This window comes from Arachis stenosperma, chromosome 7 (assembly GCF_014773155.1).
Source record: "Arachis stenosperma cultivar V10309 chromosome 7, arast.V10309.gnm1.PFL2, whole genome shotgun sequence".
NCBI classification, from domain to species: Eukaryota; Viridiplantae; Streptophyta; class Magnoliopsida; order Fabales; family Fabaceae; genus Arachis; species Arachis stenosperma.
The window spans coordinates 35695617-35705566 of record NC_080383.1 but is presented as its reverse complement, the minus strand read 5'-3'; the positions used below and the strand labels follow the sequence as shown (position 1 = coordinate 35705566).

General features: G+C 37.4%; 2 non-coding genes across 2 annotated transcripts; one reads left to right on the top strand and one right to left on the bottom strand.

Moving 5' to 3' along the window:
* Positions 1 to 108, bottom strand: LOC130942788 (small nucleolar RNA R71). Its single transcript, XR_009071339.1, has one exon. It is a non-coding gene; the product is annotated as a small nucleolar RNA R71 (small nucleolar RNA).
* An 8150-nt stretch (positions 109 to 8258) lies between these two features.
* On the top strand, positions 8259 to 8366 carry LOC130942510 (small nucleolar RNA R71). Its single transcript, XR_009071077.1, has one exon. It is a non-coding gene; the product is annotated as a small nucleolar RNA R71 (small nucleolar RNA).
* Positions 8367 to 9950: the final 1584 nt, after the last annotated feature.

Genomic DNA, 9950 nt, shown 5'->3' with positions numbered 1-9950 from the left:
AAGCTTAGAGTGGATGTTCAGACCTTTAAATAAAAAGATGGTGAATCCCTCTATGAAGCTTGGGAAAGATACAAGCAGATGACCAAAAGGTGTCCTCCTGACATGCTTTCAGAATAGACCATTCTGGATATATTCTATTATGGTCTGTCTGAGTTCTCTAAGATATCATTGGACCATTCTGCAGGTGGATCCATTCACCTAAAGAAAATTCCTGCAGAAGCTCAAGAACTTATTGACATGGTTACAAATAACCAGTTCATGTACACTTCTGAGAGGAATTCCGTGAATAATGGGACGCCTCAGAGGAAGGGAGTTCTTGAGATTAATTCTATGAATGCCATATTGGCTCAGAACAAAATGTTGACTCAGCAAGTCAACATGATTTCTCAAAGTCTGAATGGATGGTAAAATGCATCCAACAGTACTAAAGAGGCACCTTCTGAAGAAGAAGCTTATGATCCTGAGAACCCTGCAATAGCAGAGGTAAATTACATGGGTGAACCTTATGGAAATACCTATAATTCATCATGGAGAAATCATCCAAATTTCTCATGAAAGGATCAACAAAAGCCTCAACAAGGCTTTAATAATGGTGGAAGAAATAGGCTCAGCAATAGCAAGCCTTATCCATCATCTTCTCAGCAACAGACAGAGAATTCTGAACAGAGCACCTCTAACTTAGCAAACTTAGTCTCTGATATGTCTAAGGCCACTTTAAGTTTCATGAGTGAAACAAAGTCCTCCATTAGAAATCTGGAGGCACAAGTGGGCCAGCTGAGTAAGAAAATCACTGAAACTCCTCCTAGTACTCTCCCAAGCAACACTGAAGAGAATGCAAAAAGAGAGTGCAAGGCCATTTATATAATCAAAATGGCCGAACCTAGAGAGGAAGGGGAGGACGTGAATCTTAATGAGGAAGACCTCATGGGACGTCTCTCAAGCAAGAATGAGTTCCCTATTGAGGACCTAAAGGAATTCGAGGCTCATATAGAGACCATAGAGATCCCATTAAACCTCCTTCTGCCATTCATGAGCTCTGAAGACTATTCTTCCTCTGAAGAGGATGAAAATGTAATTGGAGAGCAAGTTGCTCAATATCTAGGAGCCATCATGAAGCTGAATACCAAATTGTTTGGTAATGAGACTTGGGAAGGTGAACCTCCCTTGCTCATTAGTGAACTAGATACATGGGTTCAGCAAACCTTACCTCAAAAGAGACAAGATCCTGGAAAATTCTTAATACCCTATACCATAGGTACCATGACCTTTGAAAAGGCTTTGTGTGACCTGGGGTCAGGCATAAATCTTATGCCACTCTCTGTAATGGAGAAGCTGGGGATCATTGAGGTACAGCCTGCTATATTCTCACTACAGATGGCAGACAAGTCAGTAAGACAGGCTTATGGATTGGTAGAGGACGTGTTAGTAAAGGTTGAAGGCCTTTATATCCCTGCTGATTTCATAGTCTTAGACACTAGGAAAGAGGAGGATGATTGCATCATCCTTGGAAGACCTTTCCTAGCCACAGCAGGAGCTGTGATAGATGTTAACAGAGAAGAATTAGTCCTTCAATTGAATGGGGACTACCTTGTGTTTAAGACCTAAGGGTGTTCTTCTGTAACAATAGAGAGGAAGCATGAAAAGCTTCTCTCAGTACAGAGTCAAATAGAGCCCCCCACAATCAAAATTTAAGTTTGGTGTTGGAAGGTCACAGCCAAACTCTAAGTTTGGTGTTGAACCCCCACATCCAAACTCTAAGTTTGGTGTTGGGAGTCTACAACATTGACCTGATCAAGCTATTGACATTAAAGAAGCACTTATTGGGAGGTAACCCAATTTTTATTTATCTAATTTTATTTTTATTTTATTGTTCTTTTATGTTTTATTAGGTTTATGATCATGTGGAGTCACAAAATAAATACTAAAATTAAAAACAAAATCAAAAACAGCAGAAGAAAAAGCACACCCTGGAGGAAGGGCTTACTGGTGTTTAAACGCCAGTAAGGAGCATCTGGCTGGTGTTCAACGCCAGAACAGAGCATGGATCTGGCGTTGAACACCAAAAACATGCAGCAATCTGGCATTTAAACGCCAGGATTGCACACTGAGGAAAGCTGGCGTTCAACGCCAGAAACATGCTGCAGATGGGCGTTGAACGCCCAGAACAAGCATAAAGCTGGCGTTTAACGCCAGAAACAAGCATCAACCTGGCGTTAAACGCCAGGATTGCACTCAGAGGGCGTTTTACACGCCTCATTGGTGCAGGAATGATAATCCTTGACACCTTAGGATCTGTGGACCCCACAAGATCATCTCAAGATCTGTGGACCCCACAGGATCCCCACCTACCTCAACTCACCTTCTCTCTTCTTCACCAATCACCTCAATCTCTCTTTCCCATCACCTCTTCACCACTCACATCCATCCATCCTTTCCCACCCAATCCCACCCATATGGCCGAAACATACCCATCTCTCCCTCTCCTCCATATCTTCTTCTTCTTCCATTCTTTCTTCTTTTGCTCGAGGGTGAGCAACATTCTAAGTTTGGTGTGGTAAAAGCATAGCTTTTTTGTTTTTCCATAACCATTGATGGCACCTAAGGCCAGAGAAACCTCAAGAAAGAGGAAAGGGAAGGCAATTACTTCCACCTCTGAGTCATGGGAGATGGAGAGATTCATCTTAAGGGTCCATAGCTCAGTAGTAAGGCATTTGACTGCACATCAAGAGAGCCCACTCATGGACCTCAACAAGAGCATGAGGAATTCCCTCATCAAGAAATCTCTGAGATACCTCAGGGGATACATTTTCCTCCACACAATTATTGGGAGCAACTAAGGATAGGAGCACCAAAATCACTAGGGATCAAGCAACAGAGGCAAGGAAGAGACATAGAAGAGCTCAAAAAGCACCATTGGTCCTTCAAGAAGGCGCCACCATCACTAAGGTGGACTCATTCCTTGTTCTTATTTCTCTGTTTTTCGGTTTTTTATGCTATATGTTTATCTATGTTTGTGTCTTTATTGCATGATCATTAGTATTTAGTAACTATGTCTTAAGGCTATGAATAATTCCATGAATCTTTCACCTCTCTTAAACGAAAAATATTTCTAATACAAAAGAACAAGAAGTACATGAGTTTTAAATTTATCCTTGAATTTAGTTTAATTATATTGATGTGGTGACAATACTTTTTGTTTTCTGAATGAATGCTTGAACAGTGCATATTTTTTATCTTGTTATTTACGAATGTTAAAATTGTTGGCTCTTGAAAGAATGATGAACAAAGAGAAATGTTATTGATAATCTGAAAAATCTTGAATTTGATTCTTGAAGCAAGAAAAAGCAGTGAATAGCAAAAGCTTGCGAAAAAAAAAGTGGCAAAAAAATAGAAAGAAAAAGAAAAAAAAGCAAGCAGAAAAAGCCAATAGCCCTTAAAACTAAAAGGCAAGGGTGAAAAGGATCCAAGGCTTTGAGCATCAATGGATAGGAGGGCCCAAGGAAATAAAATCCAAGCCTAAGCGGCTAAATCAAGCTGTCCCTAACCATGTGCTTGTGGCATGCAGGTCCAAGTAAAAAACTTGAGACTGAGTGGTTAAAGTCATGATCCAAAGCAAAAAGAGCGTGCTTAAGAACCCTGGACACCTCTAACTGGGAACTTTAGCAAAGTTGAGTCACAATCTGAAAAGGTTCACCCAGTCATGTGTCTGTGGCATTTATGTATCCAGTGGTAATATTGGAAAACAAAATGCTTAGGGCCACGGCCAAGACTCATAAAAGTAGCTGTGTTCAAGAATCAACATACTTAACTAGGAGAATCAATAACACTATCTGAAATTCTATGTTCCCATAGATGCCAATCATTCTAAACTACAAAGGATAAAGTGAGATGCCAAAACTGTTCAGAAGCAAAAAGCTACAAGTCCCGCTCATCTAATTAGAACTAATATTCATTGATATTCTGAGATTTATAGTATGTTCTCTTCTTTTTATCCTATTTGATTTTCAGTTGCTTGGGGACAAGCAATAATTTAAGTTTGGTGTTGTGATGAGCGGATAATTTATACGCTTTTTGACATTGTTTTTAGGTAGTTTTTAGTAGGATCTAGCTACTTTTAGGGTTGTTTTCATTAGTTTTTATGCTAAATTCACATTTCTAGACTTTACTATGAGTTTGTGTATTTTTCTGTGATTTCAGATAATTTCTGGCTGAAATTGAGAGACCTGAGCAAAACTCTGATAAGGAGGCTGACAACGGATTGCTGATGTTGTTGGATTTTGACCTCCCTTCACTCGAAATAGATTTTTTGGAGCTACAGAACTCCAAATGGCGCGCTCTCAACGGAGTTGGAAAGTAGACATCCAGAGCTTTCCAGCAATATATAATAGTCCATACTTTGTTCGAGATTAGATGACGCAAACTGGCACTCAACGCCAGTTCCATGCTGCATTCTGGAGTCAAACGCCAGAAACACATCACGAACCAGAGTAGAAAGCCAAAAATACGTTACAACTTGGCGTTCAACTCCAAATGAAGCCTCTGCACGTGTAAAACTCAAGCTCAGCCCAAGCACATACCAAGTGGGCCCTGGAAGTGGATTTTTGCATCAATTACTTACTTCTGTAAACCCTAGTAGCTAGTCTAGTATAAATAGGACATTTTACTATTGTAGTAGACGTCTTTGATAATATAGTCTTTGACCATTCGGTCTTTTGACCACACATCTTTGGTCTCGGTTTTATTCTATTGTTCATCTTAGGAGACTATTGATCACGTTTTGGGGGCTGGCCATTCGGCCATGCCTGGACCACTAGCACTTATGTATTTTCAACAGTGGAGTTTCTACACACCATAGATTAAGGGTGTGGAGCTCTGCTGTACCTTGAGTTTTAATGCAATTACTACTATTTTCTATTCAATTTAGTTTATTCCTATTCTAAGATATTCGTTGCACTTCACCATGATGAATGTGATTATTCGTGACACTCATCAGCATTCTCACCTATGAACGCGTGACTGACAACCACCTCCATTCTACCTTAGACCGGGCGCATATCTCTTGGATTCCTTAATCAGAATCTTTGTAGTATAAGCTAGAATTGATGGCGGCATTCATGAGAATCCGGATTGAATGACTGTGATGAGCTTCAAACTCGCGATTATTGGGCGTGATGACAAACGCAAAAGAATCAAGGGACTCTATTCCGACATGATCGAGAACCGACAGATGATTAGCCATGCCGTGACAAAGCATTTGGACTTTTTTCACTGAGAGGATGGAATGTAGCCATTGACAACGGTGATGCCCTACATACAGCTTGCCATGGAAAGGAGTAAGAAGGATTGGATAAAGGCAGTAGGAAAGTAGAGATTTAAAAGGAGCACAGCATCTCCATACACTTATCTGAAATTCTCACCAATGATTTACATAAGTATTTCTATCTTTATTTTCTGTTTATTTATTATTATTATTTGAAAACCCCATAACCATTTATTATCCGCCTAACTGAGATTTACAAGATGACCATAGCTTGCTTCATACCAACAATCTCCGTGGGATCGACCTTTACTCACGTAAGGTTTATTAATTGGACGATCCAGTGCACTTGCTGGTTAGTTGTGCGAAGTTGTGAAGTTATGTTTGGGCCATGGTATCATGCACCAAGTTTTTGACACCATTACCAGGGAGAGAACGAACATGAATGCCATTATCAGAAATCACAATTTTGCCTATCAAGCTTCCTATGCAAGTTTTCACAAACATATAACCTCATGATATAATCATATTATCAGAACATCCACTTTTTTTTCTTCAACTTCTTCTATTCAAGAACTCTTTGGCATGCTTAAAGATATTTGGTGCAAGCAATTTCAAAAGTAAGGCGGCATGAACTATGAATGAATCATGATTATTAGCTAATAACAAAAACAGATGCAAGATATAAAAAATAAAAGCTCAAAGATAGAGTTATTTCCCTCTTCATCATCTTCTAGGCTATGTAGAGCATAGCTTCCAACACCAAATTTAGAACAGTTGTTTGTCCTCAAGCAAAAAAGAAAAATAATGGTGATAAAAATATGAATAATCATGATTATCTAGTGCAAGCAATTAAGTGATGCAAAAGCTTATTCAAACTAAACAAACAAAATTAAAAACAAACTAAAATTAAAGACAAAATAAAAGGTTACCAACGGTTGGGTTTCCTCCCAAAAAGTGCTTGTTTAACATTACTAGCTTGACGGTTGAGTCTTGCTAAGTTGGAGGTGGATCATAGTACTCCAATAACTCTCCTCTCACTATAAATTTTCTCCCATTGTCTTCATCTATGAGCTCGATGTAATCCAAAGAGAAGATCTTGTTTACTGTGTAAGGTTCATACTATTTGTTGGACTTGTCTGGCCATATCCATGGTGGAAAAGGCAATTGTATCACTTGTTGTCCAGGTGAGAAGTCACTTGTATGGATCTTCTTGTTTCTCCATCTCCTGGGCACCTTCTTTTCTTCATGTGATAATGCACTTCCAACACCAAACTTAGGTTTGATGTCAGGAAGTTTTTTGTTAAGTTTCACAAAGGGAGGCTTGAGTTGTAAACTCTTGTTAGCTTCATCAGGGGGTTCTTAGAGGCTTGGATCAATTGATTCAACCTTCATACAATTTTCTTTCTCACTTGAATGATACATGGTTTTGAAAATATGAAAAACTAAGTCATCATCATGCACCCTCAATATTAATTCACCCTTTTTAACAATAATTAAGACTCTACAGTAGCTAGAAAAGGCCTTCCTAAAATGATGGAGGCATTTTCATCTTCCTTCATGTCAATAATAACAAAATCTACTGGGAAAAAAATTTTTTTCACCTTAATCAAGACATTCTCAATTACCCCATGTGCATGCTTTATTGACTTGTCTGCCATTTATCATAGAGCGAGACATCAAATTGATACTTGCTCTCAAGTCATACGAGGTTTTTTCAAAGAATATGTTTTCAATGGTGCATGGAATTTAGAAGCTTCTTGTATCCTTCATTTTTCTTAGCAAATTCCTTTGAATTATTGCACTAAATTTCTTGGTCATTACCACTATTTCGTCCCCCTTTAAAGTCCTCTTTTTGGATAGCAACTCCTTCATAAATTTAGCATAAAGAGGCATTTATTCCAAAACTTCTATGAATGAAATCTTGATGTGTAGCTTCTTGAACACCTCCAAAAATGTGGAGTTTCACTTCTCTTGGTTCTCCCCCTTGAACCTTTGAGGATAGAAAATTTTTGGTTGATAAGGAGTCACTATTTCCTTTTTCTTTGGAGCTTTAATTGTTGTACATGAACAATTTCCTCCTTTTATTGCTTCTCTTCTTCCATGTGTGTTTCCTTTTATTGGATGCCATTATTTAGTCTTCATTCTCTTTGCTAACCACCCATTTACTCCTTAAGCTAATGGCCTTGCATTCTTCTCTTAGCTTGAAAATTGTGTCACTTGAAAAAATATTGGATGGTCTCTCTGTGAGTTGTTTGACAATTTATCCTATTGGTACTTTTAAATTTCGAATGGATGCACCTTGATTTTAAAAGTTGGCTCTTGTCTCATCCATAAAACTTTGAGTTTGTTGCATGAATGTGGAGGTGGATTGGACTATTATAGTAGTATCTTGAGATGGTTTTTCAATGGTGGTTTTAAGGGAAAAAAATTTCGAGAATTTGGTTTCAAGAGAAGAAAGTATTTGGTGAATTTGTGGTTATATTGGCTGGGATTGTAGTTGGTGAAGTGAAGTGGATTTGTTTGTCTTAATTGCCCCAACTAAAATTGTGGTGGTTCTTCCATCCGAGATTATAAGTTGTTGAGAAGGGGTCACTGGATGGTAGCTTTTGAAAAATTTTCATGTAATTTATTTGCTCCTCCTTGAACAACTCACATTTTTCCTCCTTATGAGCTCTTCCACACAAGTTACAACTCACTTGTATAGCTACTGTTGAGACTTGTATGTGTCCGATTTGCTTTGTGAGTGAGAAAATTTGTTGAGATATTACTTTCTTTTGGCACATGCCAAAATAATATCCAGAGTGTCTAGTTCCATCACTCCTCTTTTCATGGTTGTTTCAGAGGAATACAAGTATTAATTGTTGGCCACAATCTCAATAAATTCCAAAGCTTCTTTAGTAATCTTCATATGCATGGAACCTCCAGCTGAGTAATCCAATAAAATTCTAGAAGCAGGAGTGAGTCCATAATAGAAGATTTGGAGTTGCACCCAATCAGCAAACATATTTTGGGGATACTCTCTCGACATTTCTTTGTATCTTTTCCAAACTTCATAGAGAGATTCTCCATCTTTCTGAGTGAAAGTCTAGATATCATGTCTCAGCTTTGCCAACCTATGTGGTAGAAAGAATTTGGTTAAGAACTTATTGATCAAATCATCGCATGTTACAATGTTCTCCTTCGGTTGAGTTTCAAGCCACTGCTTGGCTCGGTCCCTTACAGAGAATGGGAACAACATCAAATGATAAACTTCAACCAAGATGCCATTGAATTTGACTATATCACATATTTGTAGAAATTTAGAAATGAAAAAATTAGGATCTTCTTGAGGACTCCCACTGAATTAGCAATTTTGTTATACCAGAGTGATGAGTTGAAGATTCAACTCAAAGTTATTTGCCTCCACAGTGGGCTTCACTATGCTACTCCCACAACTATTACTTGTTGGGGTAACAAAGTCTCCAAGAGTCTTCCTTGCATTGGCAGTGTTATTTGCCATGCTTTCTTACTCAAGTTCCTCTTGAATTTTCTCATCTTGAATTTCAGATTTCTTCCTTAATTACTGAAGAGTTTTTTCAATTTCTGGATAAAACAAGAGGGGTTCTTTGTCTTTGTTTTTTTGCATGCAAAAGCGAGGAAAAGCAAAGAGAAAAGGTGGAATTCCCAACGTCACAGTGAAAAAAATTCTAGGTAACATAAAAAATTAAAAAAACAGAAAAATAAAGGTCTAATGTAGGAAATCAATTAACCGATTTGATGTCAATCTCGGTTAATCCCCAGCAACGATGCCAAAAACTTAATGCTGAATTTCACAAAACTATAACTCGACAAGTGTATCGAATCGTATCAAGTAATACTACAGAAGTGCGTTATCGTTTCCACAAGGATTAACAGACTGAGCACACAAGAGTTAATCGATTATTCAAATTAGATAATTGCAAATTAAGGTTTCAGTAATATCAAATAGCAAAAACAGGAGATTAAATAAAGGCAATTTATAAACTGTTGAGAAAATAGTATGAATGAAATGCTAAGGTTTCAGAGATGTTTAAAACTTCAAGAAAATATTTTTCACTATCTATCATGATCATGCATATATATATCTTGCGGTGAACCCTAATTAACCAAACCCTAATTCCTTGGCAATCCGATTTTTCTGAACTTAACAAATCGTCAATTCCTTGATCCATCAATTATGATAAGAGATAAAGCCTACGTACCGATTCATAAGCCACACAATTCTTAAGATTTAAACATAATTGATTTAATGTCACTTATCAAGCCAAGTTCAAAACTTTCAGAATTGAGAGAAGAGGTTTTCAAGCCTAATTCTATTAAACAATCCTTTTCAAGATGCACATAGAATTCAATTCAAATTCAAGCTATTTCTCAATAAACTCAAACCCTTGTGATGAAGAACGAAAACTAAATTTTTAAAATAATCAAACAAAAACTAAATTTTTAAAAAAATCAATGCATAAACCAACAATAGAAAAGTAATAACATTAATTGATGATAATAAATAAAGCTCTTAATCTTAACAAGAGGAGATTAATTACTCATGATCAAAGAAAACCTAGAATTCAAATTGTAAAATGTTCGAAAGAAGCCATGATGTGGCGGAAATTGGCAGATTAAGAAATTAATGTGAGAGATATGTTGCAAGTACAGTTCTTAACCAACAAAAATC